Here is a 15,578-nt window from a genome sequence, read left to right as displayed (position 1 = left end):
ATTTTTCATCAACTAAATCTAAGATTCAATATCATCTCATCCTCATCTCAAAACTCAGCTAAAAGTTCCTTTACACCATATATAGGGTTTCCTATGTCTAAACGATTGATGTTTTGTAAAGTTTCTAAAATAAGTAACTTTCTATTTTTTCAATCTCCATCCTTTATAACCTAATTCTAAAATTCAATACCATCTCATTCACATCTCAAAACTTGGCTAAAAGCTCCTCGACACCATCTTTTGGGTTTCCTATGTCTAAAATATTGATGTCTTATAAAGTTTCAAAAATAAGAAACTTTCTAATTTTTCAATCTCTATTCTTAATCAACTAAATCGAAGATTCAATATCATCCCATCCCCACCTCAAAACTTTGCAAAAAGCTCCTTGACACCATCTATGGGATTTCCAATGTCTAAAAGATGGATGTTTTATAAAGTTACTAAAGTAAGAAACTTTCTATTTTACAATCTCTATCCCTGATTAATAAAATCTAATATTAAATACCATCTAATCATAATCTCAAAACTTGGCTAAAACCTCACGGACACCATCTATAGTGTTTCCTATGTCTAAAAGGTAGTTGTTTTATAAAGTTTCTAAAATAAGAAACTTTCTGTTTTTCAATCTCTACCAACAAAAGCACCTTGACAGCATATCTTGATTTTCTTATACCTAAAAGATGTTTGTTTTATAAAGTTTCTAAAATAAGAAACTTTCTATTTTTTCAATCTCTATCCATCATCAACTAAATTTAAGATTCAATACCATCGCATCCTCATCTCAGAACTAAGCAAAAAGCTCTTTGACATCATCTTTACGATTTACTAAGTTTAAAAGATTGATATTTTATAAAGTTTCTAAAATAAGAAACTCTCTATTTTTTTAATATCCCTCATTCATCAACTAAATCTAAGATTCAATACCCACTCATTCTTACCCCAAAACTTGGCTAAATGCTCGTTGATAACATCTCTAGGGTTTCTTATGTCTAAAAGATGGATGTTTGATAAAGTTTATAAAATATGAAACTTTCTTTTTTTACAATCTCTATCATTAATCAACTAAATCTAAGATTCAATACCCTCTCATCCTCATCCCAAAACATGGCTAAAAGCTCATTGACACCGTCTCTAGGGTCTCATATGTCTAAAAGATTGTTGTTTTTTAAGCTTTCTACAATAACAAACTTTCTATTTTTTCAATCTCTATCCTTTATCAACTTAATCTAAGATTCAATACCATCTCATCTTCATCTCAAAACTTGGCTAAAAGCTCCTTGACACCATCCCTAAGGTTTCCTTTGCTAAAAGATAGATGTTCTACAAAGTTTCTAAAATAAGAAACCATCTATTTTTTAAATCTCTATTCTTCATCAACTAAATCTAAGATTCAATATCATCTCATCCCCATCTCAAAACTCAGCTAAAAGTTCCTTGACACCATATATAGGGTTTCCTATGTCTAAAAGATGGATGTTTTATAAAGTTTCTAAAATAAGAAACTTTCTATTTTTTCAATATCCATCCTTTATAAACTAATTCTAAAATTAAATACCATCTCATCCACATCTTAAAACTTGGCTAAAAGCTCCTCGACACCATCTTTTGGGTTTCTTATGTCTAAAATATTGATGTCTTATAAAGTTTCAAAAATAAGAAACTTTCTAATTTTTCAATCTCCATCCTTCATCAACTGAATCTAAGATTCAATATCATCTCATCCCCACCTCAAAACTTTGCAAAAAGCTCCTTGACACCATCTATGGGGTTTCCTATGTCTAAAAGATAGATGTTTTATAAAGTTTCTAAAGTAAGAAACTTTCTATTTTACAATCTCTATCCTTGATCAACAAAATCTAATATTCAATACCATCTAATCATAATCGCAAAACTTGGCTAAAAGCTCTTGGACACCATCTATAGTGTTCCCTATGTTTAAAAGGTGGTTGTTTTATAAAGTTTCTAAAATTAGAAACTTTCTGTTTTTCAATCTCTATCAACAAAAGCACCTTGACAGCATATCTTGGTTTTCTTATATCTAAAAGATGTTTGTTTTATAAAGTTATTAAAATAAGAAACTTTCTATTTTTTCAATCTCTATCCATCATCAACTAAATCTAAGAATCAATACCATCGCGTCCTCATTTCAGAAAGAAGCAAAAAGCTCCTTGACACCATCTTTACGATTTACTAAGTTTAAAAATTAATATTTTATAAAGTTTCTAAAATAAGAAACTCTCTATTTTTTCAATATCCATCATTCATCAACTAAATCTAAGATTCAATACCCACTCATTCTAATCACAAAACTTGGCTAAATGCTCGTTGATATCATCTCTAGGGTTTCTTATGTCTAAAAGATGGATGTTTGATAAAGTTTCTAAAATAAGAAACTTTCAATTTTTACAATCTCCATCATTAATCAACTAAATCTAAGATTCAATACCCTCTCATCCTCATCCCAAAACATGGCTAAAAGCTCATTGACACCGTCTCTAGGGTCTCATATGTCTACAAGATTGATGTTTTTTAAGCTTTATACAATAACAAACTTTCTATTTTTTCAATCTCTGTCCTTTATCAACTGAATCTAAGATTCAATACCATCTCATCCTCATCTCAAAACTTGGCTAAAAGCTCCTTCACACCATCCCTAAGGTTTCCTTTGCTAAAAGATAGATGTCTTACAAAGTTTCTAAAACAAGAAACCATCTATTTTTTAAATCTCTATTCTTCATCAACTAAATATAAGATTCAATATCATCTCATCCTCATCTCAAAACTCAGCTAAAAGTTCTTTGACACCATATATAGGGTTTCCTATGTCTAAAAGATGGATGTTTTGTAAAGTTTCTAAAATAAGAAACTTTCTATTTTTTCAATCTCCATCCTTTATAAAGTAATTCTAAAATTCAATACCATCTCATCCACATCTCAAAACTTGGCTAAAAGCTCCTCGACACCATCTTTTTGGTTTCTTATGTCTAAAATATTGATGTCTTATAAAGTTTCAAAAATAAGAAACTTTCTAATTTTTCAATCTCTATCTTTCATCAACTAAATCTAAGATTCAATATCATCTCATCCCCACCTCAAAACTTTGCAAAAAGCTCCTTGACACTATCTATGGGGTTTCCTATGTCTAAAAGATGGATGTTTTATAAAGTTACTAAAATAAGAAACTTTCTATTTTACAATCTCTGTCCTTGATCAACAAAATCTAATATTTAATACCATCTAATCATAATTTCAAAACTTGGCTAAAACCACATGGACACCATCTATAGTGTTTCCTATGTCTAAAAGGTGGATGTTTTATAAAGTGTGTAAAATAAGAAACTTTCTGTTTTTCAATCTCTACCAACAAAAGCACCTTGACAGCATATCTTGGTTTTCTTATATCTAAAAGACGTTTGTTTTATAAAGTTTCTAAAATAAGAAACTTTCTATTTTTTCAATCTCTATCCATCATCAACTAAATCCAAGATTCAATACCATCGCATCCTCATCTCAGAACTAAGCAAAAAGCTCCTTGACACCATCTTTCCGATTTACTAAGTTTAAAAGATTGATATTTTATAAAGTTTCTAAAATAAGAAACTCTCTATTTTTTCAATATCCTTCATTCATCAACTAAATCTAAGATTCAATACCCACTCATTCTTATCCCAAAACTTGGGTAAATGCTCGTTGATATCATCTCTAGGGTTTCTTATGTCTAAAAGATGGATGTTTGATAAAGTTTCTAAAATAAGAAACTTTTTTATTTTTACAATCTACATCATTAATCAACTAAATCTAAGATTCAATACCCTCTCATCGTCATCCCAAAACATGGCTAAAAGCTCATTGACAGCGTCTCTAGGGTCTCATATGTTGAAAAGATGGATGTTTTTTAAGCTTTCTACAATAACAAACTTTCTAATTTTTCAATCTCTATCCTTTATCAACTAAATCTAAGATTCAATACCATCTCATCCTCATCTCAAAAGTTGGCTAAAAGCTCCTTGACACAATACCTAAGGTTTCCTTTGCTAAAAGATAGATGTCTTACAAAGTTTCTAAAATAAGAAACAATCTATTTTTTAAATCTCTATTCTTAATCAACTAAATCTAAGATACAATATCATCTCATCCTCATCTCAAAACTCAGCTAAAAGTTCCTTGACACCATATATAGAGTTTCTTATGTCTAAAAGATTGATGTTTTGTAAAGTTTCTAAAATAAGAAACTTTCTATTTTTTCAATCTCCATCCTTTATAAACTAATTCTAAAATTCAATACCATCTCATCTACATCTCAAAACTAGGCTAAAAGCTCCTCGACACCATCTTTTTGGTTTCCTATGTCTAAAATATTGATGTCTTATAAAGTTTCAAAAATAAGAAACTTTCTAATTTTTCAATCTCCATCTTTCATCAACTAAATCTAAGATTCAATATCATCTCATCCCCACCTCAAAACTTTGCAAAAAGCTCCTTCACACCATCTATGGGGTTTCCTATGTCTAAAAGATAGATGTTTTATAAAGTTACTAAAGTAAGAAACTTTCTATTTCACAATCTCTATCCATGATCAACAAAATCTAATATTCAATACCATCTAATCATAATCTCAAAACTTGGCTAAAACCTCATGGACACCATCTATAGTGTTTCCTATGTCTAAAAGGTGGATGTTTTATAAAGTTTCTAAAATAAGAAACTTTCTGTTTTTCAATCTCTACCAACACAAGCACCTTGACAGCATATCTTGGTTTTCTTATGTCTAAAAGATGTTTGTTTTATAAAGTTTCTAAAACAAGAAACTTTCTTTTTTTTCAATCTCTATCAATCATCAACTAAATTTAAGATTTAATACCATCGCATCCTCATCTCCGAACTAAGCAAAAAGCTCCTTGACAGCCTCTTTACGATTACTAAGTTTAAAAGGTTGATATTTTATAAAGTTTCTAAAATAAGAAACTCTCTATTTTTTCAATATCCTTCATTCATCAACTAAATCTAAGATTCAATACCCACTCATTCTTATCCCAAAACTTGGCTAAATGCTCGTTGATATCATCTCTAGGGTTTCTTATGTCTAAAAGATTGATGTTTGATAAAGTTTCTAAAATAAGAAACTTTCTATTTTTACAATCTCCATCATTAATCAACTAAATCTAAGATTCAATACCCTCTCATCCTCATCCCAAAACATGGCTAAAAGCTCATTGACACCGTCTCTAGGGTCTCAAATTTCTAAAAGATGGATGTTTTTTAAGCTTTCTACAATAACAAACTTTCTATTTTTTCAATCTCTATCCTTTATCAACTGAATCTAAGATTCAATACCATCTCATCCTCATCTCAAAACTTGGCTAAAAGCTCCTTGACACTATACCTAAGGTTTCCTTTGCTAAAAGATAGATGTTTTACAAAGTTTCTAAAATAAGAAACCATCTATTTTTTAAATCTCTATTATTCATCAACTAAATCTAAGATTCAATATCATCTCATCCTCATCTCAAAACTCAGCTAAAAGATCCTTGACAACATATATAGGGTTTCCTATTTCTTAAAGATGGATGTTTTGTAAAGTTTCTTAGATAAGAAACTTTCTATTTTTTCAATCTCCATCCTTTATAAACTATTTCTAAAATTCAATACCATCTCATCCACATCTCAAAACTTGGCTAAAAGCCCCTCGACACCATCTTTTGGGTTTCCTATGTTTAAAATATTGATGTCTTATAAAGTTTCAAAAATAAGAAACTTTATAATTTTTCAATCTCCATCATTCATGAACTAAATCTAAGATTCAATACCATCTCATCCCCACCTCAAACCTTTGCAAAAAGCCCCTTGACACCATCTATGGGGTTTCCTACGTCTAAAAGATGGATGTTTTATAAAGTTACTAAAGTAAGAAACTTTCTACTTTAGAATCTCTATCCTTGATCAACAAAATCTAATATTCATTACCATATAATCATAATCTCAAAACTTGGCTAAAACCACATGGACACCATCTATAGTGTTTCCTGTCTAAAAGGTGGATGTTTTATAAAGTGTCTAAAATAAGAAACTTTCTGTTTTTCAATCTCTATCAACAAAAGCCCCTTGACAGCATATCTTGATTTTCTTATATCTAAAAGATGTTTGTTTCATATTGTTTCTAAAATAAGAAACTTTTTATTTTTTCAATCTCTATCCATCATCAACTAAATCTAAGATTCAATACCATCGCATCCTTATCTCAGAACTAACCCAAAAGCTCCTTGACACCATCTTTACGATTTACTAAGTTTAAAAGATTGATATTTTATGAAGTTTCTAAAATAAGAAACTCTCTATTTTTTCAATACCCATCATTCATCAACTAAATCTAAGATTCAATACCCACTCATTCTTATCCCAAAACTTAGCAAAATGCTCGTTGATATCATCTTTAGGGTTTCTTATGTCTAAAAGATGGATGTTTGATAAAGTTTCTAAAATAAGAAACTTTCTATTTTTACAATCTCCATCATTAATCAACTAAATCTAAGATTCAATACCCTCTCATCCTCATCCCAAAACATGGCTAAAAGCTCATTGACACCGTCTCTAGGGTCTCAAATGTCTAAAAGATGGATGTTTTTTAAGCTTTCTACAATAACAAACTTTCTATTTTTTCAATCTCTATCCTTTATCAACTGAATCTAAGATTCAATACCATCTCATCCTCATCTCAAAACTAGGCTAAAAGCTCCTTGACACCATACCTAAGGTTTCCTTTGCTAAAAGATAGATGTCTTACAAAGTTTCTAAAATAAGAAACCATCTATTTTTTGAATCTCTATTCTTCATCAACTAAATCTAAGAGTCAATATCATCTCATCCTCATCTCAAAACTCAGCTAAAAGTTCAGTGACAACATATATAGGGTTTCCTATGTCTAAAAGATGGATGTTTTGTAAAGTTTCTAAAATAAGAAACTTTCTATTTTTTCAATCTCCATCCTTTATAAACTAATTCTAAAATTCAATACCATCTCATCCACATCTCAAAACATGGCTAAAAGCTCCTCGACACAATCTTTTGTGTTTCCTATGTTTAAAATATTGATGTCTTATAAAGTTTTAAAAATAAGAAACTTTCTAATTTTTCAATCTCCATCATTCATGAACTAAATCTAAGATTCAATACCATCTCATCCCCACCTCAAAACTTTGCAAAAATCTCCTTGACATCATCTATGGGGTTTCCTATGTCTAAAAGATGGATGTTTTATAAAGTTACTAAAGTAAGAAACTTTCTACTTTACAATCTCTATCCTTCATCAACAAAATGTAATATTCAATACCATCTAATCATAATCTCAAAACTTGGCTAAAACCTCATGAACACCATCTATAGTGTTTCCTATCTCTAAAAGGTGGATGTTTTATAAAGTTTCTAAAATTAGAAACTTTCTGTTTTCCAATCTCTATCAACAAAAGCACATTTACAGCATATCTTGGTTTTCTTATATCTAAAAGATGTTTGTTTTATATTGTTTCTAAAATAAGAAACTACCTATTTTTTCAATATCTAACCCTCATGAACTAAATCTAAGATTAAATACCATCGCATCCTCATCTCAGAACTAAGCACTTTACGATTTACTAAGTTTAAAAGATTGATATTTTATAAAGTTTCTAAAATAAGAAACTCTCTATTTTTTCAATATCCATCATTCATCAACTAAATCTAAGATTCAATACTCACTTATTCTTTTCCCAAAACTTGGCTAAATGCTCGTTGATATCATCTCTAGGGTTTCTTATGTCTAAAATATGGATGTTCGATAAAGTTTCTAAAATAAGAAACTTTCTATTTTTACAATCTCCATCATTAATCAACTAAATCTAAGATTCAATACCCGCTTATCCTCATCCCAAAACATGGCTAAAAGCTCATTGACACCGTTTCTAGGGTCTCATATGTCTAAAAGATTGATGTTTTTTAAGCTTTATACAATAACAAACTTTCTATTTTTTCAATCTCTATCCTTTATCAACTAAATCTAGGATTCAATACCATCTCATCCTCATATCAAAACTTGGCTAAAAGCTCCTTCACACCATCCCTAAGGTTTCCTTTGCTAAAAGATAGATGTCTTACAAAGTTTCTAAAATAAGAAACCATTTATTTTTTAAATCTCTATTCTTAATCAACTAAATCTAAGATTCAATATCATCTCATCCTAATCTCAAAACTCAGCTAAAAGTTCCTTGACACCATATATAGGATTTCCTATGTCTAAAAGATTGATGTTTTGTAAAGTTTCTAAAATAAGAAACTTTCTATTTTTTCAATCTCCATCCTTTATAAACTAATTCTAAAATTCAATACCATCTCATCCACTTCTCAAAACATGGCGAAAAGCTCCTCGACACCATCTTTTGGGTTTCCTATGTCTAAAATATTGATGTCTTATAAAGTTCGAAAAATAAGAAACTTTCTAATTTTTCAACCTTCATCCTTCATCAACTAAATCTTAGATTCAATATTATCTCATCCCCACCTCAAAATTTTGCAAAAAGCTCCTTGACACCATCTATGGGGTTTCCTATGTTTAAAAGATGGATGTTTTATAAAGTTACTAAAATAAGAAACTTTCTATTTTACAATCTCTATCCTTGATCAACAAAATCTAATATTCAATACCATCTAATCATAATCTCAAAACTTGGCTAAACCCTCATGGACACCATCTATAGTGTTTCCTATGTCTAAAAGGTGGGTGTTTTATAAAGTTTATAAAATAAGAAACTTTCTGTTTTTTTGAATCTCTATCAACAAATGCACCTTGACAGCATATCTTGGTTTTCTTATATCTAAAAGATGTTTGGTTTATAAAGTTTCTAAAATAAGAAACTTTTTATTTTTTCAATCTCTATCCATCGTCAACTAAATCTAAGATTCAATAACATCGCATCCTCATCTCAGAACTAAGCAAAAATCTCCTTGACACCATCTTTACGATTTAGTAAGTTTCAAAGATTGATATTTTATAAAGTTTCTAAAATAAGAAACTCTCTATTTTTTCAATACCCATCATTCATTAACAAAATCTAAGATTCAATACCCACTCATTCTTATCCCAAAACTTGGCAAAATGCTCGTTGATATCATCTGTAGGGTTTCTTATGTCTAAAAGATGGATGCTTGATAAAGTTTCTAAAATAAGAAACTTTCTATTTTTACAATCTCCATCATTAATAACCTAAATCTAAGATTCAATACCCTCTCATCCTCATCCCAAAACATGGCTAAAAGCTCATTAACACCATCTCTAGGGTCTTATATGTCTAAAAGATGGATGTTTTTTAAGCTTTCTACAATAACAAACTTTCTATTTTTTCAATCTCTATCCCTTATCAACTGAATCTAAGATTCAATACCATCTCATCCTCATATCAAAACTTGGCGAAAAGCTCCTTGACACCATCCCTAAGGTTTCCTTTGCTGAAAGATAGATGTCTTACAAAGTTTCTAAAATAAGAAACCATCTATTTTTTGAATCTCTATTCTTCATCAACTAAATCTAAGAGTCAATATCATCTCATCCTGATCTCAAAACTCAGCTAAAAGTTCCGTGACAACATAAATAGGGTTTCCTATGTCTAAAAGATGGATGTTTTGTAAAGTTTCTAAAATAAGAAACTTTCTATTTTTTCAATCTCCATCCTTTATAAACTAATTCAAAAATTCAATACCATCTCATCCACATCTCAAAACTTGGCTAAACGCTCATCGACACCATCTTTTGTGTTTCCTATGTTTAAAATATTGATGTCTTATAAAGTTTTAAAAATAAAAAACTTTCTAATTTTTCAATCTCCATCATTCATGAACTAAATCTAAGATTCAATACCATCTCATCCCCACCTCAAAACTTTGCAAAAAGCTCCTTGACACCATCTATGGGGTTTCCTATGTCTAAAAGATGGATGTTTTATAAAGTTACTAAAGTAAGAAACTTTCTACTTTACAATCTCTATCCTTGATCAACAAAATCTAATATTCAATACCATCTAATCATAATCTCAAAACTTGGCTAAAACCTCATTGACACCATCTATAGTGTTTCCTATGTCTAAAAGGTGGATGTTTTATAAAGTTTCTAAAATCAGAAACTTTCTGTTTTCCAATCTCTATCAACAAAAGCACCTTTACAGCATATCTTGGTTTTCTTATATCTAAAAGATCTTTGTTTTATATTGTTTCTAAAATAAGAAACTACCTATTTTTTCAATATCTAACCCTCATGAACTAAATCGAAGATTAAATACCATCGCATCCTCATCTCAGAACTATGCACTTTACGATTTACTAAGTTTAAAAGATTGATATTTTATAAAGTTTCTAAAATAAGAAACTCTCTATTTTTTCAATATCCATCATTCATCAACTAAATCTAAGATTCAATACCCACTCATTCTGTTCCCAAAACTTGGCTAAATGCTCGTTGATATCATCTCTAGGGTTTCTTATGTCTAAAATATGGATGTTCGATAAAGTTTCTAAAATAAGAAACTTTCTATTTTTACAATCTCCATCATTAATCAACTAAATCTAAGATTCAATACCCGCTCATCCTCATCCCAAAACATGGCTAAAAGCTCATTGACACCGTTTCTAGGGTCTCATATGTCTAAAAGATGGATGTTTTTTAAGCTTTCTACAATAACAAACTTTCTATTTTTTCAATCTCTATCCCTTATCAACTAAATCTAAGATTCAATACCATCTCATCCTCATATCAAAACTTGGCGAAAAGCTCCTTGACACCATCCCTAAGGTTTCTTTTGCTAAAAGATAGATGTCTTACAAAGTTTCTAAAATAAGAAACCATCTTTTTTTTAAATCACTATTCTTCATCAACTAAATCTAAGATTCAAAATCATCTCATCCTCATCTCAAAACTCAGCTAAAATTTTCTTCACACCATATATAGGGTTTCATATGTCTAAAAGATGGATGTTTTGTAAAGTTTCTAAAATAAGAAACTTTCTATTTTTTCAATCTCCATCCTTTATAAACTAATTCTAAAATTCAATACCATCTCATCCACTTCTCAAAACTTGGCTAAAAGCTCCTCGACACCATCTTTTGGGTTTCCTAAGTCTAAAATATTGATGTCTTATAAAGTTTCAAAAATAAGAAACTTTCTAATTTTTCAATCTCCATCCTTCATCAACTAAATCTAAGATTGAATATCATCTCATCCCCACCTCAAAACTTTGCAAAAAGCTCCTTGACACCATCTATGGGGTTTCCTATGTCTAAAAGATTGATGTTTTATAAAGTTACTAAAGTAAGAAACTTTCTATTTTTACAATCTCTATCCTTGATCAACTAAAATAAGAAACTTTCTGTTTTTCAATCTCTATCAACAAAAGCACCTTGACAGCATATCTTGGTTTTCTTATATCTAAAAGGTGTTTGTTTTATATTGTTTCTAAAATAAGAAACTTTCTATTTTTTCAATCTCTATCATTTATCAACTAAATCTAAGATTTAATACTATCTAATCCTCATCTCAAAACATGGCTAAAAGCTCCTTGACACCATCCCTAAGGTTTCCTTTGCTAAATGATAGATGTTTTACAAAGTTTCTAAAATAAGAAATCATCTATTTTTTAAATTTCTATTCTTCATCAACTAAATCTAAGATTCAATATCATCTCATCCTCATCTCAAAACTCAGTTAAAAGTTCCTTGACACCATATATAGGGTTTCCTATGTCTAAAAGATGGATGTTTTGTAAAGTTTCTAAAATAAGAAACTTTCTACTTTTTCAATCTCCATCCTTTATAAACTAATTCGAAAATTCAATACCATCTCATCCACATCTCAAAATTTGGCTAAAAGCTCATCGACACCATCTTTTGAGTTTGCTATCTCTAAAATATTTATGTCTTATAAAGTTTCAAAAATAAGAAACTTTCTAATTTTTCAATCTCCATCATTCCCGAACTAAATCTAAGATTCAATACCATCTCATCCCCACCTCAAAACTTTGCAAAAAGCTCCTTGACACCATCTATGGGGTTTCCTATGTCTAAAAGATGGATGTTTTATAAAGTTACTAAAATAAGAAACGTTCTACTTTACAATCTCTATCCTTGATCAAAAAAATCTAATATTCAATACCATCTAATCATAATCTCAAAATTTGGCTAAAACCTCATGTACACCATCTATAGTGATTCCTATGTGTAAAAGGTGGATGTTTTATAAAGTTTCTAAAATAAGAAACTTTTTGTTTTTCAATCTCTATCAACAAGAGCACCTTGACAGCATATCTTGGTTTTCTTATATCTAAAAGTTTGTTTTATATTGTTTCTAAAATAAGAAACTTTCTATTTTTTCAATATCTAACCATCATGAACTAAATCTAAGATTCAATACCATCGCATCCTCATCTTAGAACTAAGCAAAAAGCTCATTGACAACATCTTTACGATTTACTAAGTTTAAAAGATTGCAATTTTATAAAGTTTCTAAAATAAGAAACTCTCTATTTTTTCAACACCCATCATTCATCAACTAAATCTAAGATTCAATTCCCACTCATTCTTTTCCCAAAACTTGGATAAATGCTCGTTGATATCATCTCTAGGGTTTCTTATGTCTAAAAGATTGATGTTTGATAAAGTTTCTAAAATAAGAAACTTTCTATTTTTCCAATCTCTATCATTAATCAACTAAATCTAAGATGCAATACCCTCTCATCCTCATCCCAAAACATGGCTAAAAGCTCATTGACACCGTCTCTAGGGTCTCATATGTCTAAAAGATGGATGTTTTTTAAGCTTTCTACAATAACAAACTTTCTATTTTTTCAATCTCTATCCTTTATCAACTAAATCAAAGATTCAATACCATCTCTCATCCTCATCTCAAAACTTGGCTAAAAGCTCCTTGACACCATCCCTAAGGTTTCCTTTGCTAAAAGATAGATGTCTTACAAAGTTTCTAAAATAAGAAACCATCTATTTTTTAAATCTCTATTCTTCATCAACTAAATCTAAGATTCAATATCATCTCATCCTCATCTCAAAACTCAGCAAAAATTTCCTTGACACCATATATAGGGTTTCCTATGTCTAAAAGATTGATGTTTTGTAAAGTTTATAAAATAAGAAACTTTCTATTTTTTCAATCTCCATCCTTTATAAACTAATTCTAAAATTCCATACCATCTCTTCCACATCTCAAAACTTGGCTAAATGCTCCTCGACACCATGTTTTGGGTTTCCTATGTCCCAAATATTGATGTCTTATAAAGTTTCAAAAATAAGAAACTTTCTAATTTTTCAATCTCCATCCTTCATGAACTAAATCTAAGATTCAATATCATCTCATCCCCACATCAAAACTTTGCAAAAAGCTCATTGACACCATCTATGGGGTTTCCTATATTTAAAAGATGGATGTTTTATAAAGTTACTAAAATAAGAACCTTTTTATTTTACAATCTCTATCCTTGATCAACAAAATCTAATATTCAATACCATCTAATCATAATCTCAAAACTTGGCTAAAACCTCATGGACACCATCTATAGTGTTTCCTATGTCTAAAAGGTGGATGTTTTATAAAGTTTCTAAAATAAGAAACTTTCTGTTTTTCAATCTCTATCAACAAAAGAACCTTGATAGCATATCTTGGTTTTCTTTTATCTAAAAGATGTTTGTTTTATAAAGTTTCTAAAATAAGAAACTTTCTATTTTTTCAATCTCTATCCATCATCAACTAAATCTAAGATTCAATACCATCGCATCCTAATCTCAGAATTAAGCAAAAAGCTCCTTGACACTATCTTTACGATTTACTAAGTTTAAAAGATTGATATTTTATAAAGTTTCTAAAATAAGAAACTCTCTATTTCTTCAATATCCATCATTCATCAACTAAATCTAAGATTCAATACCCACTCATTCTTTTCCCAAAACTTGGCTAAATGCTCGTTGATATCATCTCTAGGGTTTCTTATGTCTAAAAGATGGATGTTTGATAAAGTTTCTAAAATAAGAAACTTTCTATTTTTACAATCTCCATCATTAATCAACTAAATCTAAGATTCAATACCCGCTCATCCTCATCCCAAAACATGGCTAAAAGCTCATTGACACCGTCTCTAGGGTCTCATATGTCTAAAAGATGGATGTTTTTTAAGCTTTATACAATAACAAACTTTCTATTTTTTCAATCTCTATCCTTTATCAACTAGATCTAGGATTCAATACCATCTCATCCTCATATCAAAACTTGGCTATAAGCTCCTTGACACCATCGCTAAGGTTTCCTTTGCTAAAAGATAGATGTCTTACAAAGTTTCTAAAATAAGAAACCATCTATTTTTTAAATCTCTATTCTTAATCAACTAAATCTAAGATTCAATATCATCTCATCCTCATCTCAAAACTCAGCTAAAAGTTCCTTGACACCATATATAGGGTTTCCTATGTCTAAAAGATGGATGTTTTGTAAAGTTTCTAAAATAAGAAACTTTCTATTTTTTCAATCCTCATCCTTTATAAACTAATTCTAAAATTCAATACCATCTCATCGACATCTCAAAACTTGGCGAAAAGCTCCTCGACACTATCTTTTGGGTTTCCTATGTCTAAAATATTGATGTCTTATAAAGTTTCAAAAATAAGAAACTTTCTAATTTTTCAACCTTCATCCTTCATCAACCAAATCTAAGATTCAATATTATCTCATCCCCACCTCAAAATTTTGCAAAAAGCTCCTTGACACCATCTATGGGGTTTCCTATGTTTAAAAGATGGATGTTTTATAAAGTTACTAAAATAAGAAACTTTCTATTTTACAATCTCTATCCTTGATCAACAAAATCTAATATTCAATATCATCTAATCATAATCTCAAAACTTGGCTAAACCCTCATGGACACCATCTATAGAGTTTCCTTTGTCTAAAAGGTGGATGTTTTATAAAGTTTCTAAAATAATAAACTTTCTGTTTTTCAATCTCTATCAACAAAAGAACCTTGATAGCATATCTTGGTTTTCTTATATCTAAAAGATGTTTGTTTTATATTGTTTCTAAAATAAGAAACTTTCTATTTTTTTAATCTCTATCCATCATCAACTAAATCTAAGATTCAATGCCATCGCATCCTCATCTCAGAATTAAGCAAAAAGCTCATTGACACCATCTTTATGATTTACTAAGTTTAAAAGATTGATATTTTATAAAGTTTCTAAAATAAGAAACTCTCTATTTTTTCAATACCCATCATTAATCAACTAAATCTAAGATTCAATACTCACTCATTCTTATCCCAAAACTTGGCTAAATGCTCATTGATATCATCTCTACGGTTTCTTATGTCTAAAAGATTGATGTTTGATAAAGTTTCTAAAATAAGAAACTTTTTATTTTTACAATCTCCATCATTAATCAACTAAATCTAAGATTCAATACCCTCTCATCCTCATCCCAAAACATGGCTAAAAGCTCATTGACACCGTCCCTAAGGTCTCATATGTCTAAAAGATTGATGTTTTTTAAGCTTTCTATAATAACAAAC

This window comes from Tasmannia lanceolata, unplaced genomic scaffold (genome assembly GCF_043159265.1).
Source record: "Tasmannia lanceolata isolate RefF3 unplaced genomic scaffold, GAP_Taslan_0.1 ptg000008l, whole genome shotgun sequence".
NCBI lineage: Eukaryota > Viridiplantae > Streptophyta > Magnoliopsida > Canellales > Winteraceae > Tasmannia > Tasmannia lanceolata.
The sequence above is the reverse complement of the archived record's forward strand: the minus strand, read 5'-3'. Positions refer to the sequence as shown.